At 43.4% G+C, this 19,088-nt stretch overlaps 4 non-coding genes across 4 annotated transcripts; all 4 read right to left on the bottom strand.

The window, feature by feature from the left end:
• Positions 1 to 11,783: 11,783 nt before the first annotated feature.
• Positions 11,784 to 11,902, bottom strand: LOC139340809 (5S ribosomal RNA). The gene has a single exon (XR_011602966.1). It is a non-coding gene; the product is annotated as a 5S ribosomal RNA (ribosomal RNA).
• A 279-nt stretch (positions 11,903 to 12,181) lies between these two features.
• LOC139340808 (5S ribosomal RNA) lies at positions 12,182 to 12,300 on the bottom strand. The gene has a single exon (XR_011602965.1). It is a non-coding gene; the product is annotated as a 5S ribosomal RNA (ribosomal RNA).
• Positions 12,301 to 12,869: 569 nt separating this feature from the next.
• Positions 12,870 to 12,988, bottom strand: LOC139340801 (5S ribosomal RNA). Its single transcript, XR_011602959.1, has one exon. It is a non-coding gene; the product is annotated as a 5S ribosomal RNA (ribosomal RNA).
• Positions 12,989 to 13,558: 570 nt separating this feature from the next.
• LOC139340810 (5S ribosomal RNA) lies at positions 13,559 to 13,677 on the bottom strand. Its single transcript, XR_011602967.1, has one exon. It is a non-coding gene; the product is annotated as a 5S ribosomal RNA (ribosomal RNA).
• Positions 13,678 to 19,088: the final 5,411 nt, after the last annotated feature.

Here is a 19,088-nt window from a genome sequence, read left to right as displayed (position 1 = left end):
GGAGAACCTCAGGGCCGCAGAGACCGTTGATGTTTTTAAAAAGAGGCTCAAGACTCATTTCTTTAACCAGGCTTTTAATTGATATGTCTGATTTTTCTCATTCCTTTAATCAGGCTTCTTATCTTATCATATTTTAGTTGTATGTTCTTAAGACATGACTATTTACTATTTATTTCATTTACTCAGTTTATTACTAGTTTATCTATAGCTTTCATTTATAGTTTATTTACTATTTATTCCTTTTATTCCTTTACTCATCTCATTTCACTCAATGTTCATGTTTTATACATTGTATTATTTTACTCTATCTTATCTACTCTACTTATTGTCTTATGAACTTTTCTTCTTTTAAATGTTTATTTATTTATTTATTTTTTCAACTTATTTATTTATTTGTTTATTTTTTAATTCCAGTGTTTCCTCGGCGGGTCCTCCACACTGAGAGATGTGTCTGATCTGTTGCAGGGGGGGCTGTCCTCGGGCCCTCTTGGCCCGGCTGGTTGGGGGACTCCCTACCTTGGTGTGGGGCCCACCGGTCTGTCGGGCTCGGGTGGGCCCGGGTGCGGGTGCCCCCTGTGCTCACAGTCCCTGATGTCCCTCGGTGTGGACGACCCGAAAGGTGGCCTTTTCCTCAGTCATTAGTGCCGTGCCATGTCTCGTTACCCCTGCCATCGTCTGCAGTAAGAGTGTGTGTGTGTGTGTGTGTGTGTGTGTGTGTGTGTGTGTGTGTGTGTGTGTGTGTGTGTGTGTGTGTATGTGCGCATGTGTGGGTGCTTGTACATACGGAGGGTGGGAGGGATGGGTTTTTATTGTTGCTTTATTTTGATTTATATTGTTTTTAAATCCTGTGAAGCACTTTGTGTTACATTTTATTATGTATGAAAAGTGCTATATAAATAAAGTTTGATTTGATTTGATTTTGATGATTTGAAGTTCTGCCACAGGAAAAGATTTCCTGAGGAGGTAAACAGCCTGCAGAAAGGGCAGCCTGTTTGGAAGTCCAGTCACCTCCTTAAGCTCTGTCCACAGCTGCAAGATGGAGTCCTGAGAGTTGGTGGTCGGCTCAGTAGATTGTCCATGCCTATGGAGGAGAAACATCCAATAATCCTGGAGAAAGACCTCCACATCTCAGAGCTTCTACTTAGACATGTACACCAACAAGTTGGACATGGAGGCCGTAACCATATGCTTTCTAAGTTGAGAGAAAGGTATTGGATCACTGGTGTGAGTTCAGCCATCAGGAGAGTTTTGTCCAGGTGCATCACCTGTCACCGCCTGAATGCTCTGCCAGTTCACCAGCAGATGGCAGACTTGCCCCATGAAAGGATTGTCCTAGATGAACCACCATTCACTCGTGTGGGTGTAGACTGCTTTGGACCTTTCAAGGTTAAGAGCAGAAGGAGCATGGTAAAGAGGTACGGTGTTATTTTTACTTGCCTTGCCATCAGAGCGGTGCACATTGAGGTTGCATCATCGCTGGACACTGACTCCTTTATTAATGCACTTAGGCGTTTCACTGCCAGGAGAGGTCAAGTGCGAGAGCTGCGCTCTGACAATGGAACAAACTTTGTAGGAACAGAGCGGGAGCTGAGGAGGGCCATCGAGCAGTGGAATCAGGTGCAGATCCATGACGTCCTGCTTCAGAGGGGAATCCAATGGAGCTTTAATCCACCTGCGGGTTCACATCATGGAGGAGCTTGGGAGCGGCTGATAAGATCTATTCGAAAGGTTCTCAACTCGACCTTTAAAGTACAAAACTTGGATGAGGAAAGCCTTCATACAGTGCTTTGTGAGATTGAAGCCATAATCAACAGCAGGCCAATTACCAAAGCTTCCATGGATCCGAATGACCTGGAAGCATTGACACCAAACCACTTGCTACTGTTGAAGACCTCACCAATGTTACCACCAGGGGTATTCGAACCCTCAGACATATATACACACAGGAGGTGGAAACAGGTTCAATACATGTCTGATTTGTTTTGGAGGAGATGGGTGAAAGAATACTTACCTCAACTGCAGGAGCGTCAGAGATGGACAGGAGTGAAGAGGAATCTCGTCGTGGGAGATCTTGTTATCATCATGGACAGCACGGCACCTCAAAACTCTTGGCCTGTGGGACGAGTCATACAAACCTTCCCGGATCGGAAAGGATTGGTTCGTCAGGTGCGGATTAAAATCCGGAGCAGCTGCCTGGTGCGGCCCATCACGAAGGTTTGCCTGCTGCAGGAGGCTGAAGCCACTTGAGGCTTTAGTTGTGACTTTGACTTTTGGACTGTTATGAGACTCACCTTGGGTTTTTGATTGTGTTTGATTTTGACTGGTGAGACTTTGGACTTTTGAGTCCTATTGATTCGAGAAGAAAGAAGATTTCGCTGTGGATTATTGATGGACATTAATTGTTGATCTTTGTTGTGGTTGAAAGTGTTTTTTTTGCATGTGCACGTCTCCTACTTGATACTGTATGTGAGTAATTATGATTAACTCCATAATTAGGGGCTGGGTTGTAGGAGCCGTATTGTGTCACTGGTGGATTATTCGTCTCTTGATTTGCTTGGTCTGGTTGCCACGGTGATGCACAGGGCTTGGGTCACGTGGGCACTGGGGATGATTGCCGTAGGTGATATAGGGAGCTGGTTTACCTGCACGAGTGAGGAGAGAGAGGAGTGTAGGTAGCCGCAATTGTTGTTGACCGCCTTTGTTCAGTTTATTGCTTTGTTACATATTCGCCGCCAGTGCACGTTTAACATCCATTAGGCATGTGTAACCTGAAAGCCACTGAAGTAGCTGTGATGTTTTGAGGTATTAAATGATCAAAACTTTCCTGGACTCTGCGTGCTTATGAACCAGCAGCAGCGCGTCACACAAACATACAGGACCTCATCCTCTCAAACGACTTTAATGACAGGCAAGTCGTTACAATAGTGGTGGATGTAGCGACAGGTGACAGTAACAACAGACATCAGGAAGAAAGAGCACGAGAAGCTGGAGAAATACCAGGGTCTCAAGGAGGAGTTGGAGAAGATGTGGGGCATAAAGGCAAAAGTGGTCCCAGTAGTGATCGGGGCACTCGGAGCGGTAACCCCCAAGCTGGGAAAATGGCTCCAGCAGATACCAGGAAGAACATCTGAGATCCCTGTCCAGAAGGGGAACAGCCAAGATCCTGCACAGAACCTTCAAGCTCTCAAAGAGCAGAGGACCCGAGCTTGAAGGAGGCGCGCACACACACACACACACACACACACACACACACACACACACACACACACACACACACATATATATATATTCGGCATTTTTTCGATGATCGACCAATAACCGATAAAATTAATTCAATAGCCTGTTAAAATGTTGTGTTATTAAACATCAGAACCATATTGAGAGGCCAAAGTGTAACAGATGGAGAAATGAAGCATTATTGGTCTAAGCTTTAACATTCACTAGAATTGTCGTATCAACTAAAATTCAGTTGCTCTTGTTTAATCCTCCTTTTCTTACCCTCCTTTCTCCATCGAGGCAAGGGCGATGTACTGCTGCATAAACGTTTGTGTTCCTGTTCTGCCATTATTTTTCAACGATCATGACACCAGACGAGATTTTAGGCTGAGCAGAGAGTCCCTGGCGGTGCTGCTGGAGCTTCGCCGCCAAGAAAGGCGACACAGATGGGGTGCCACAATAGAGACCTTGGTCTGTCTCTTCTGGCTGGTGAGTGGGACATCCTCCAGTTGTGGTGGCAAGGGTGTTTGGGATGCCTCACTCCACTGTTCACCGCATCATCCATCAACTTACTGAGGAGGTGGTGGCCATTCGCCACAGGGTCATCTGCCTCCCCAAGACCACAGAAGACCTGGCAGCAGTAACTCAGGGTTTTGCAGGGCTGGCAAGACACAGAGCTTTTCGAAAAGCTGCTGGAGCAATCGACGGCTGCCATGTGCGGATCAAGCCTCCAAGCGGTCCTGATGGTCACTGTTATCGGAACAGGAAACTGTTTGCTTCAATAATCTTGCAGCACCACCAGGGACTCCTGCTCAGCCTCAACTGTATATATGTTCTCTGTAAATCTGCAAATCTCTGTAAATAGTCATTTCTGCTGATCTTTTGTAAATAGTTGTACATTTTAAGAATGCCCACTTGTAAATAGAAATATTCATATTGTATCTTTGTAAATATCTGTAAATATCACAGAAAAAATAAACTAATTGTGTTGTCACTGAAAAGTAGTTCAAAAGTTTACTTATATTGTAAATAAGAAATGGAATAGATAATGTAACAAGGTTAATAGATTTTAATTTAGAACACAATATTTTTAATTAACAATTTAAATCTAACAACACAGAATGTAATCAAACAGAAAAAAAAACATAAAAAAACATCAGCACTGTCAATCATTTTTTGTCAATCCCATTTTTTGCAGGATTGTTCTTGTAGGAGCCTAAATGCACGTCTTTGATTTTTGGTTAAAAAAAAGGGTTACTAAATAATTGAAGTTAAGTTAAGAACAACTAAAATACATGGTAATATAAGTTAATTGGTTTAGAAGGGATTAAAAGGCCTATTTACAGGTAGTTTCAGTTCAGTTGTATGATAATGTAATTCGTTTATGATTAAAAATGCGTTTTGATGGTTTAAAATGGATGAAAATGTCATTTATGTAATATTTGTATTGGATGGGAGCATATAAGAATTTTTTTTTTTTTTTTTTTTTGAGGTGCTGTACACCTTTAATTACTTTGATTGAGGCTCCCGTGAGGTCAGTCAGGTTTGGAATGGGGCGAGGTGAGAGTGGAGCCATACGGTTTTTTGACCTCTCTAATCCCTTAACTCTTCATCACTTTACCTCGTTGTCAATGTTTTTGGATGTGATGGATGCTTAACGCACGGTTTTTATATTTTTCTGTATCACCCTTTCTTTGTTTTGCAAAAGTAAATTGTTTAAACTTTTACGAGCGGTCCTGTGGATTTTATTTCGTCGGTGTGGATGATAACAAGGGGATTGACGAGAGCGTCAGACCAGGCTCCATTGTGTGGAAACCTACAATATTAGTCAAAAAACCCGCTCTGCATGGATTACTGGATTTTGGAACAGCCTGACTGGAAACGGATCATGGAAGACGAACTTTTCTCGGACATTTCAGTGGTTTCGGGAAGGAAGGACAGCAACCTGTAAGTTGCAGCTTTCAAGTTTATTATGGATCGTTAATTGAAGTTAGCTCTCGAGCAGACTGCGTCGTGCCAGCTGCACTGTAAAAAATAAGGACGTCGTTCGGCTGAATGACGAAGTGGACAATAACATTATGGATGAACAACAGAGTGAAAAACGCACTGTAAAATTGACGGAGAAGGCCGTGGAGGACCTCAAGGCGAGACAACTTCAGTCACGCAGGTACAAGCTATCTCAGCTAACAAGCTTAGAGAAGCAAATTGAGCAGTTAATGGAAGACGATGCAAATGTCGACACTGTAAAAAATAAACTGCGTGTTGAATTTAATGGTCTGCATCAGGAATTATGCGACCTAAATTCTGGTTTGGAAAGATTCATGACTGAGGAGGAATTTGTGGATAATCAGAAGAATTGGTTTGAGCCTAAAAATAAATTAATGCATGCTTTCTTCTGGAAGTGTGAGGAATGGATGAAAGAGGTCATGAAACGGTCTCAACAGGCTGAAGAGTGTGATAAACAAGTAACACCTGCAGATAGTAGATCTACTACAACCAAATCTATTGCTACACATACAAGCAAACCTGCATCTCAATGTGGAAGTGTTTTGTCATCATCATTTTCAATCAGAATGAAGGCAGAAATGGAACGTGCAGCCTTAAAGGCAAAGGCAGCAGCTTTACAGGAGAAGTTAGCAATAGAAAAGGAAGAGGCTGAGTGGAATGCAGAGAAAAGATGCAGGGAGGCTCAACTGCAAGCTGAAGAAAAACGGCGCGAGGCAGAGTTCGAAGCACAACAAAAAAGAATAGAAGCTGCAATAAAGGCTAAAAAGGAAATGCATGCAATGCAGACGGCTCTTGCTGAGTCGGATGCAAAAATGGAAGTTTTGCAAAAATATGAGAACACGCAAACGGACAGAAGCAGTATTGGAAGCGACAAACAGCCTACTAAAAAAGAGGTGAAAACAGTAATTCAACCTCCACCACAGCTCATCGCTCCTATACCTGATGTTAAATCTAATGTGCAGACTGCACTGCCACAAAAGGCCTCAGCTACACCAAAAGTGGAATTTAAAGATGGATCAGACCCTGATAGCTTAGCACCACAAAGAGTCTCATCAGCCCCAAAATTGGAAGGCAATGAAGGACTGGTGCTTGATAGTCTATGCCAGGCTATCACTCAGCAAGCTAACGTTACAGAATACCTTGTGAGGAATCACAAGGCATCATTACTTCCAGATCTCACCATTCCAATATTCAAGGGAGATCCGCTTGAATATAAATCCTTCATCAGATCGATTGAACATGGAGTTGAAGGTCGCACTAGTGACAACCGTGACCGCCTACAGTTTTTGCTGCAGTACACAAGTGGACAACCGCATGAGCTGGTTAAGAGCTGCATCCACATGGAACCTTCAGCAGGCTATGCTAAATCGAAGCAACTGCTAAAGGAGTTTTTTGGCGATGACTATCTGATAGCAGAAGCCTACATAAAGGAGGCCCTGGATTGGCCTACACTCAGATCAGAAGATGGCACTGCTCTACAGTCTTTTGCATTATTCCTCACAGGCTGCTCCAACACAATGACAGACATTAGCAACATGGAAGACTTGGACAATACAGCTAACATAAAAGCACTGGCTAACAAGCTTCCATACAAACTCAAAGAATCCTGGAGAAAGTATGCCTGTGACTTACAAGAGCAAACAAAGAACAGAGCAAGGTTCAAGGACTTTGTCTACTTCGTAAACAAACAAGTCAAGTATATATTGCACCCACTCTTTGGAAGCCTGAAAGAAACCAACACCAGTACGAGAGATCCAGTTAGACAGAGACTGAAAGTACAATATACAGAGACACTTAAACCGAAGAAAGTATTTACAACAGCGGTTGTTCCCTCCAGAACCGAACACAAAGCAAAGACGGAAGATGACAAACAAGCAACATCAAAAACACAACCAGTGGATGCCAGTAGCAAACCTTGTGTTTACTGCAAAGGAGAGCAACACAGCCTTACAGTTTGCAGAAAACTCAAGAGCAAGCCACACAAGGAAAAGATTGACTACTTGAGAAGCAAAGGTTTGTGTTTTGCATGTTTGAAACATGGTCACATGAGTAGCAGCTGCAGAGAGAAGGTTCAGTGTCAGGACTCGACTCGATTGTTCTCGATTGCATCCCACATTGCTGCACATGAACATTAAAGACTCACACGTAGAAGCAGCAAAAGACAGTTGTGAGCAACAGTCAGTATCAAGTGCCCTTGTGCAACTGATGGAAGCCTTTGGTGTCACCGGGGTCGGTAAGGAAGACTGTGTTCTTTCAATCGTTCCAGTGTGCGTCAAGGCACAAAAGGGAACCAAGACAGTGACAACGTACGCATTCTTGGATCCAGGTAGCTCAGCCACTTTTGCTACAGAGTCATTGATTAACCAACTCAACATGAATGGACGCAATACAAGCATCTCATTACGAACAATGGGAAATGTATCCATTGTGAACACTTGTATTGTGACTGGGCTGGAAATCAGCAGCCTGAAGGGTGACGAGTTCATCGACCTTTCTGAGGCGTATTCACAGAAAACCATTCCAGTAACCAAGGATAACATTCCTCGCCAAGAGGATGTTAACAGCTGGCCTCACCTAAAGGAGGTGAAACTTCCTACTATCCAAGCAGAGATTGGATTGCTCATAGGAGCAAACGTTCCCAGGGCGATGGAGCCACTACAAGTGATTAACAGCGTGGACGATGGACCATACGCCGTGAGAACAATATTAGGCTGGACAGTGAATGGACCACTCAGAGGTGGAAATGATGTCATGGAGACAAGCAACACAAAGGAAGTCACTGCAAATAGAATCACAGTAGCCAAGCTAGAGGAGCTATGGCAACTACAGTTCAAGCAAGACTTTCCTGATGCTGGACTAAATGAAGACATCGAAATGTCTAAAGATGATCACCAATTCATCAACATGGTGTCTCAATCCTTGAAACTTGTGGATGGTCATTACAGTGTCTGCCTTCCATTAAAGAACAAGTCATTGTGCATGCCCAACAACAGATCAGTCGCGGAGCAACGCGCATTGAACTTAAAGAAAAGATTCTCAAGAGATGTCAAGTTTCATGCAGAATATGTTGCATTTATGGATGACATCCTCAAGAAAGGCTACGCGGTGAAGCTCAACTGTGCCGAACATGAGCCCACAGAGGGGCGAATATGGTATTTGCCTCATCATGGAGTCAGACATCCAGTCAAACAAAACCTTCGTATTGTTTTCGATTGTGGAGCAAGCTTTGGAGGAACATCGCTGAACCAAGAACTCCTGCAGGGGCCAGACCTAACAAGCTCTCTAGTAGGGGTCCTCATGAGGTTCCGACAAGAGACAGTGGCAGTTATGGCTGATGTGAAGGCCATGTTCCACCAGGTCAGAGTCAGCCACGAAGACACGGATCTCCTCAGGTTTCTCTGGTGGCCTGATGGGAATTATGATCAAGAGCTTGTTGAACACAAGATGTTGGTCCACATATTTGGTGCAACATCATCACCAAGTGTTGCAACCTTTGCACTTCAAAAATGTGCAACGGATTTCGTGGAGGAATTTGGTCCAGAGGCTGCCAAGACGGTCAAAACAAATTTCTATGTGGATGACTGCCTTAAGTCCACTACGGATGAAGATACAGCAGTCACCCTTTGTGCTAATTTGAGAAGCATGTTGGCAAAAGGTGGATTTCAGCTAACAAAATGGGCAAGCAACAGCCGGAAGTTGCTCAACTCCATTTCTGACGAGGACAGAGCCCAAGGTTTTCAAAATCTGGACTTAGATGAACACAGCTTGCCGACAGAGAGAGCATTGGGAATCCAATGGTGTGCTGAATCAGATCAGTTCAAGTTCAAGATCAACCTCAAAGATCGACCCCACACCAGGAGAGGCCTGCTTTCTGTCGTCAGCTCCATCTTTGATCCGCTGGGCTTCCTCGCTCCGGTAATACTTCCCGCCAAAAGAATACTGCAAGATTTATGCCGGCAGAAGTATAGCTGGGATGAAGACCTGCGGGACAGTGTCATCAAGAGCTGGACAAAATGGATATCGAGTCTACAGCAGCTTGAGAAGTTTGGAGTCAACAGATGTGTCAAGACAAAGCAATTGTGTGCACCAGTCTTTGCACAGTTGCATCACTTCGCTGATGCGAGTGAAGACGCTTATGGAACAACAAGCTACCTGCTGCTGCGCTCCGCTACTGATGAAGCTCAGTCCACCCTGATTATGGCAAAGGCAAGGGTCGCACCCTTGAAGTCTCCAACCATTCCAAGAATGGAACTGACTGCAGCTACAGTTGCAATCAAGATGGACAAGCTTCTGAAGAAAGAGCTTGAGCTGGAACTTGAAGAGTCCATCTTTTGGACGGATAGCACAGCTGTGCTAAAGTACTTGAACAGTGAAAGCACAAGATTCAAGACTTTCGTTGCTAACAGGATCTCAGCTATTCTGGAGCACTCTCAGACTTCACAGTGGAGATACATCACTACTACTCTGAATCCTGCAGATCATGTCTCTAGAGGACAGACTGTTGAAACTTTCTTGAAAAATGAAAGTTGGCTTTCAGGACCAGGTTTCTTGCTCTGTGCACAAGACCAATGGCCACAAAATCCAGATCCTGGAATGCTTGACATAGATGACCCAGAGGTCAAAAGAGTAACTCAAGCACACACCATACAGGTGCAAGAGCTTAAAGATGCAGTGGACCAGTTGATGATCCACTTCTCATCCTGGACGAAATTAAAACGTGCCGTAGCCTGGTTTCTGAGATTGAAAGATTTGCTGAAGGAACTGAGAGCAAAGAGAAAGGAACCAAACTCATCAAGTGAGGAAAACAGAAGGAGTCAGTTTAAGAAGGCTTACAAGGCAACACACCTAACTTGTGATGATTTAGTCAAGGCAGAAACAGAAATCGTGAAGTACTGTCAAAAACAAAGCTTCAAAGAAGATTTGGCAATGCTAACGAAATGCCAAAGAGTGAAGAAAAGCAGGTGGCTCGTCTTCTTCCTCCTCCACATCCTCCTCCATCTGTTCCTCCCCTCCGACACCAGCCGCGCTGCTTCCACCCTCTCCTCTCCTCTCCTCTCCTCTCCTCTCCTCTCCTCTCCTCTCCTCTCCTCTCCTCTCCTCTCCTCCCTGTTGCTTCTCCTCTGCTCCGTCTGGCACAGTGTGGCTCTCTCCGTCTCCTCCTCTCCCTCCGTGCTCCTCTCTTTGGCTGCACTCCCTCGCGTGGTGTCTCTGCATGTGGCACTTGTGGCATAGGAAGTCTGGGCAGTCCCTCAGGATATGTCCTGGTCTAATGCAGAGTCTGCACACCTTCACCTGCCTGTCCTGGATGAGTCTGGGGTACTCTGCACCATCAGCTGTCTTAGATTTTGCGGAGTACGGTAGGGAAGTCACAGTCTCTGTGAATCTAACTTTCACATATCGGGTCCCGTCAGCGATGTCGGTACCCAGCCAATATCTCCTCTTGATGGGGGGTGACGGCTTTAACTCCCCACCCAGCAAGCTTGGCGAGAATCTCCTCATCCGTCACATAAACCAACAGTTTTAGGAATGAAACAACCATCTCGTTACAATTTATTTCTCTGGCCAAGGCGCTATTTCCTTTGATTTTGAACCTGTCTAGCAGCTTTTCTTTAGCCGCAACTGAGACTGTCGTGATTTCATATTTGTTGTTCAACTTCATCCTGCAGCCCACCACACTTCCACACACGAACTTCACAGCCTTCAGAAACTCCATGACGTGTACCTCCTCATCTCCGACAATTTCCACCTCTAGCGTCAGCTCCTTATTATTAAACCTCTTCTCCGTTTGTTCAGTTTCCATGCTCGTTGTCAATGCCGGTCCGTTGTCAAGCACATTAAATCAGTCCATGGAGGAGACAAAGGGATGACTCCCCCAAACAGCCGCACGCTGTCCAGGAATAGCTAAATCTGATCAGCCCCTCAAATGAAGTGAAACACAGTCCCTCAACAGAGGTGATTATTTCCTTGTTCGTTCATTCTTTTCTTTTTATGTGTTTGAAGCTAGAAGAGGTGCAATATTGCATGTGCTCCAGCAAACAACTCACACCGTGAGTTGGCGTTGTCAGGCTGGTATGGCCGTAAGCCACAAGGGTTCATGCGCACAAGCTTTTTATACATGTGCCCTCTGTATGTACACTCTGGGGTGTGAGGGCTTGCTCCTTTCACGTGTTTCCAAATGTCGAGGCCGCTTTTATTCTTCACTCCAACAAATGTGATTTCCAAAGAAGACAAGTCAATCAATGGATATACTTTTCTTTGCACACGCGGGCCTAATGGAATCAAAGTTCAATGTGTCCCCTAACCAACAGCTTACATGTGCTTCTCTCAGAGAAAGTTGGAATCGCCAGCATTTGTATGCTTTTTTCATTGTCTATTTGTTTCACCTCTGCTGTTTTTGAGGAGGATACAGAGAGCTGTTCCCACCTGCTACATACTGTGCTGTTTTTCTGCTCCTTTGTGGGTGAGCGGCCTCTCATGGTTTCATGGGAATGTTGCAATCCTTTTTTTCCCCCGTGTTTCCACTTTGTTCTCAGGATTTATGGCCATTGCACTGAAGAAAAGGCTTACAGCACCTGGTATTCCCAGGCGGTCTCCCATCCAAGTACTAACCAGGCCCGACCCTGCTTAGCTTCCGAGATCGGACGAGATCGGGCGTTGTCAGGCTGGTATGGCCGTAAGCCACAAGGGTTCATGCGCACAAGCTTTTTATACATGTGCCCTCTGTATGTACACTCTGGGGTGTGAGGGCTCGCTCCTTTCACGTGTTTCCAAATGTCGAGGCCGCTTTTATTCTTCACTCCAACAAATCCGATTTCTAAAGAAGGTATGTAAATCAATGGATATACTTTTCGTTGCACACACGGGACTGATGGATCAAGGTTCCATTTGTCCCCTCAGCCTGGCCATTCCATTTAAGAAATAGCAGCGCCCCCTGCTGATGAAGGAGGAGGGAGGAAAAGGCTTACAGCACCTGGTATTCCCAGGCGGTCTCCCATCCAAGTACTAACCAGGCCCGACCCTGCTTAGCTTCCGAGATCGGACGAGATCGGGCGTTGTCAGGCTGGTATGGCCGTAAGCCACAAGGGCTCATGCGCACAAGCTTTTTATACATGTGCCCTCTGTATGTACACTCTGGGGTGTGAGGGCTCGCTCCTTTCACGTGTTTCCAAATGTCGAGGCCGCTTTTATTCTTCACTCCAACAAATGTGATTTCCAACGGAGACAAGTCAATCAATGGATATACTTTTCTTTGCACACACAGACCTGATGGAGCAAAGTTCAATGTGTCCCCTAACCAACAGCTTACATGTGCTTCTTTCGGAGAAATTTGTTATCACCAGCATGAGCCATTCTTGTCAAGGCAATATTATTTGCATACTCCTTTTGTATTAAATAATATACACACATATATCATTGATTTCTTTTGTATGCTGTTTCCTTGTCTGTTTGGAAGCGTTGATTCACCTCTGCCGCTCTTGAGGAGGATACAGAGAGCTGTTCCTACCTGCTACATACTGTGCTGCTTTTCTGCTCCTTTGTGGGTGAGCGGCCTCTCATGGTTTCATGGGAATGTTGCAATCCTTTTTTTCCGTGTTTCCACTTTATTCTCAGGATTTATGGCCATTGCACCGAAGACGAGAAGAAAAGGCTTACAGCACCTGGTATTCCCAGGCGGTCTCCCATCCAAGTACTAACCAGGCCCGACCCTGCTTAGCTTCCGAGATCGGACGAGATCGGGCGTTGTCAGGCTGGTATGGCCGTAAGCCACAAGGGCTCATGCGCACAAGCTTTTTATACATGTGCCCTCTGTATGTACACTCTGGGGTGTGAGGGCTCGCTCCTTTCACGTGTTTCCAAATGTCGAGGCCGCTTTTATTCTTCACTCCAACAAATGTGATTTCCAACGGAGACAAGTCAATCAATGGATATACTTTTCTTTGCACACACAGACCTGATGGAGCAAAGTTCAATGTGTCCCCTAACCAACAGCTTACATGTGCTTCTTTCGGAGAAATTTGTTATCACCAGCATGAGCCATCCTTGCCAAGGCAATATTATTTGCATACTCTTTTTGTATGATATCATGTAGACACATATGTTGTTGATTTCCTTTGTCAGTTTTTTTATAGTCTGTTTGGAAGCGTGGATTCACCTCTGCCCTTCTTGAGGAGGATACAGAGAGCTGTTCTTACCTACGACATACTGTGCTTCTTTTCTGCTCCTATTCTGAGCGAGCAGCCTCTCATGGTTTCACTTGTGTGTTGCAAGCCCCCTGTTCCATGGTGCTACTTTCTTCTCAGTGTGGACAGCCATTGCACCAAAGTCGAGAAGAAAAGGCTTACAGCACCTGGTATTCCCAGGCGGTCTCCCATCCAAGTACTAACCAGGCCCGACCCTGCTTAGCTTCCGAGATCAGACGAGATCGGGCGTTGTCAGGCTGGTATGGCCGTAAGCCACAAGGACTAATGCGCACAAGCTTTTTATACATGTGCCCTCTGTATGTACACTGGGGTGTGAGGGCTTTCTCCTTTCACTTGTCTCCAAATGTTAAGGTCGCTTTTATTCTTCACTCCAACAAATGTGATTTCCAAAGAAGACAAGTCAGTCAATGGATATACTTTTCTTTGCACACACGGGCCTGATGGATCAAAGTTCAATGTGTCCCCTAACCAACAGCTTACATGTGCTTCTCTCAGAGAAAGTTGGAATCACCAGCGTGAGCCATCCTTGTCAAGGCTATATTATTTGCATACTCTTTTTTTGTATTATGTAATGTACACGCATATACCGTTGATTTCTTTTGTATGCTGTTTTATTGTCTGCTTGGAAGCGTTGATTCACCTCTGCCGCTCTTGAGGAGGATACAGAGAGCTGTTCCTACCTGCTACATGCCGTGCTGCTTTTCTGCTCCTTTGTGGGTGAGCGGCCTCTCATGGTTTCACTTGTGTGTTGCAAGCCCCCTTTTCCGTTGTGCTACTTTAGTTTATGTAATTATGGCCATTGCACTAAAGACGAGAAGAAAAGGCTTAGGCACTGTTTTTTTTTTTCTTTTATTTCTCAAAAAATCTAAAATCAACAAATATTTACAGTTAGCCCCACATTGGATCTTATTGCATAAGGGTACATTCTTATTATCCCATACAAAAGCAGAAATCCCCATACAAGACATTCATCTTCCCGGCACCTAAAGGCCATGACAAATGCCTAGAAATACAAATATAATGAATAAACACACAAGATGAGCAACTCATTATAATGCAACAGAAATCAAAATCTACTTTAAACACTCCCTTATCATCAACTTAGATGAGTTTACATCCTTTCACAAACCACTTTTCAAACATTTCCTTTGACAAATATTTACACATCAAAAACACTTTCGTCCTCACCCTTGACTCAAACATCACCCAAACATCCACCTTTTCCCCCTCAAAATGTGCCAGATTCCTTCTTAGCCATGTGGCATATCTTAACCCTCAGTGGCTGATGTTCATGATCCACCATCATGATGTTTTGAGGTTTTAGATCTGTGTGCGTAATCCCTGCACTCTTCAAGAACTTTAGAGCTGTCACCAGCTGAAATAACAGATTACAGTAAGAAAACAGCTGTACCACAGAGTATAATGTCATCAACAAAACTATGACAAAACATCTTTATTGATGGATGTTTTTCCACCACGAGAATTCAGCCATAATAAAAGCAAATCTGCACTTTCGTCAATGAAAACTTTGACAAAATGTAGAAGAGTTTTTGTCAGCAATTATAAACATGCACAGCCAAATATATGAACACTTAAACAGCAATTTGTCTCTTTGTCTGACAGTTTGGAGGACAGCCAGCATTTGTAGCCACAGTGATCGTACACACGAAGGATGATGACCACAGACACTTTTACCTTCATTTGAAAGAACTGAAGACATTAATGTATCAACCATCTCTGACCTCTGGGGACATTATTCAATGATGATGATAATAATAATGCTTATAGAAACACACCTGTTGCACGATGGGGCGGATCTCTGCCAAGTCCAGAGACTGGAAAAGGCTCTGCTGCAGGAGGTCACAGAGACTGATGTCAAGCTTCTCAAACTCAAGACAGAAATGTCCCCTGAAGGTGAAGGAGTCTTTCCAAGAGACGATGTTAAACCTGTCCGAGTCCAGCTCTTTAATCTTTTTCAGCATTGCCTCCTGAATGGATGAGATGTTAGAGGGAGATCTGATGTGAATGCAATGTGTTACTGAATTATTACAGAGAAAAATGTTTGTCAAACATAAATTATGCTGCACCTCTGCCTTTGCCTCCTTAATGCAGTCCTTGGTTTTGAGGATTTTTAGAGCCACTGTTTCATTGGTGGCTACCTTCCTGCACTGGGTGAACCAGGCCAAAGGTGCCACTCCCCAGGATGGCCTGCACCTCATAGTCAGTGGTGCTGGAGGAGATCAGGCCTCTGACCTGAAAGCACTGGTAGGCCGTCATGGTGCAAGATGAAATATCTTGTTGATGTCACACACCTGAGAGTAGAAAAGAAAGAAGACACACAAAGTCGTGTTTCTCCTCTCAGGGCCCGGCAGCCATGAACACAGGAACATGTTGGCAGGTGGGATTCATCAGGTTTGGTCAGGATCAATTAATCATTTATCATTTTAGCCTTAAACCTGATCTGAATCCAAACAAAGCTCAGCTAAAGACCCAGAAATAAATCTTACTTCTGCTACTATTCCTTCAATAAATATACATTTTCGTTGTAAACACTATTCCACAATGATCCCACACTGGAAGCTAAATAAACTTTTGCTTATATTAAAATAAAATCTTAAAAATACATGAAAATAAAAATACTGATCACTGAAGAAAATATCACAGGTTTTTAGGCCCGTCACTCTCAACTTTAACATTATTGTTTAAGATGAAAAAGTGGAATTGAATCAACTTACCAGACGTCCAAAAGTGACTTGATTTCAGTGATGATTTGTCTCGATCTTCAGTGAATAATAACTGTTTGCAGACAAAATGCTTAAGAGTTGTTTGGCAGGTTTACCAGCCAAAAAAAACAGGACTGAACTGATTGAAATGATGAAGACTCTGTTCCATCATTCTAGCTTCATTGTGACACACAGACGGAATGGAACTCTGTCTACATTCTATACACATGCACAGTATGTTTGTGAGGTACACCAAGCTAAAGCTAACAGATACCTCGACGGATACTTTATTTATTCCATAGGGAAAGTTTCTATGACACAGCAGCTTCACCTATACAAACTAACAGTACAAAGAATGGTGCAAAACAAATAACACACATAAGTACTGACATAACAGTAAAAAAGATGCTCTTTTAAGCACATGCATGCATACACATGTGCAAATTGCAAAATGCAATTTGTGCACTTACTTCAAATAAACTGGAAGCAAACTTTTAATAAATATCGTAAAATATATTTTTTAGTAAAATTTAAGTTATAGTGCATCTTCAAGATAATTGCTGTCAAACACTTTTTTAGTATATTTTCAGCAACTGTGTTAAAACACTATTTGCATAACAGTGCACTTAAAATGAACTCCTGAAGAATGAAAGTATATTTATTTTATGCTGTTATGAAATACTCCTAAGTATATTTTTACCAGCCAATCTGTATTTTTCTATTTACCATTCAGTGTAGCACATTCAGATACACAAAAACATGTTTGTACATTTCACTCTTGGCCAAAGCTCTATGATTTGACCCTGAATAGACCATATCTGATATTTATTACTGTCAAGAACGGGAACTCAATCACAGTTCCATGTGACTGAGATGTCATCAATTTTCTGCTTTGCTTGAACTTTTGATATTCTGTCCCCCTCTATACATTACTAATGATGCCTGCAATAGACTGTTTTCTCTTTAAATGTATATTAGGTTTCTTGAAAACATTTCTGAATAGTAATACAAGAAAATAACATCCAACTTTAATTTTACTTTCAATGTTAAATTCATAACCACAAGAAGGACACTTTGTTGCAGCTGTCTCACTGTGCCTTAATTAACTTTCACACTTGATACAGTGACAAGGGGTCACATGGTGTTCAAATTGTCCACAGGCTTTTTCAAAAAGATCCCTGGTCACTGGCACTAAACCAGGGAAATGTTCTCTGAAAAAGTCAAGAAGATGTTGAAGAGCAGCTTCAGTCAGATTGTGCCTCAGCACATATGACATGAGCAGGAGGAGACGCTGTCCCTCTGTGACTGGAGCACCAGGGGACACAGGACCATCGGCACATTGTATCTGTAATCAGAGAAAAATAATTGTTGCTTATATTTCTACAACCCAAAAAGTTAAATATTAGAAACATATAATAAAGATTCTTATGTATTATTTTGCATTGTTTACATGGCTGACACAGTATCAAGGGTTTGAGTCAATGAAATGATAACTACAGTTTTATTTATTATTGAATTGGCTGTGCTGGATTCCGAATTGATCCATCCATCCATTGTCTATACCCGGCTATCCCTTTTTGGGCCTATCCCAACTGTCAATGGACGAGAGCCGATCGCAGGGCAACATTTCCAAACATACAACCATTCACGCTCACACTCACACCTAAGGACAATTTTAGAGTCACCAATTAACCTAATGAGCATGTTTTTGGTCTGTGGGAGGAAGCCGGAGTGCCCGGAGAGAACCCACGCATGCATGGGAAGAACATGCAAACTTCACACAGAAAGGCCCTGCCCGACCTGGGGATCGAACCAGCGACCTTCTTGCTTTGAGTCCACTGTACCGCCTCTGAATTGATCCTTGTCTGTCTAACCCGCTGCTGTTCCATCTTTGTGCCAGTAGATGGAGCCATTGACAAACAGACCATGAAATGTGTCTGAACAAACTAGAAATGAAGATTGATCAACAAATACAGAATGTATTGTGTTAAACTGGAATTTAGCAATATTCAGCATCATATTTTGATGTGTTTGTGTGTATTTGTGTTTGCATTTCCGCTTCTGATTTTCTTATTTGCTTTTATTTATGTTTGCCTGACATGAGCTCCACTCTTTTGCTGTTTATATTGGCTCATGTTACTTTGTTACACTACATTTTTTTACTTGTTTCATCAGTTACATCTTTTGTATGTACCCTTTTTTTTTCTTTTTTTTGGATCTTTCTTTTGACTATGCTTGAATATGTTGTGTGTTTTATGTTTTTGCATTTGTGCTTTGTATGTGTTTGCATTTGTGTTTCTTTTTGTACTTGTATCTGTGTGTGTGTGTGTGTGTGTGTGTGTGTGTGTGTAGGTGTACAGGTGTACTTTGTGGCCCTTGTGGACCCTCGACATGATTAGGGGGTCCGGCAGGAGTCTTGGAGCAGGGAGCTGCAGCACAGAGGAGCTGATGGAGTCCTGAGCCTGGAGCTGGTTTCTATTGTCCACGGTAATTGGATTTGGTCTGGGAGGAGAGATGGCTGCCAGTGAGAGGCTGCGATCATTAGGTGTGAATGAGACGTGTGGTGCCAGGGCTGAACACACACAACACTCACACAAAAACACACACAAACACACACATAGATTTATTGTGTATTGTGCTCTTCAATGGACATCTATTACACACACACACACACACACGTCTACACCAACCCAGATAAATCTGAACCTGATGTTTTCATGTCAAACACCATCCTGCCCATGTGTGTTTTCAGAACATTTTCTAAAAGCTCACCTTCAAACTGAAACATCAAATCAAACAGGACAGCTGCTAAATGCTGAATCTCTTCTTCTTCATCCCCTTATGATCATCTGATGATACATCCAAGCACACAGAAAAGAGGGGCTTTTCGTCAAGCAAGGTTACCGGTTAAGACACACAGGCTGCATTACTTCGCAGGAAA

Source organism: Chaetodon trifascialis, chromosome 12, assembly GCF_039877785.1.
Source record: "Chaetodon trifascialis isolate fChaTrf1 chromosome 12, fChaTrf1.hap1, whole genome shotgun sequence".
In the NCBI taxonomy this organism is placed as follows: domain Eukaryota; kingdom Metazoa; phylum Chordata; class Actinopteri; order Chaetodontiformes; family Chaetodontidae; genus Chaetodon; species Chaetodon trifascialis.
Note: the sequence above shows the minus strand (reverse complement) of the source record. Positions and strands in the feature narration are given on the sequence as shown.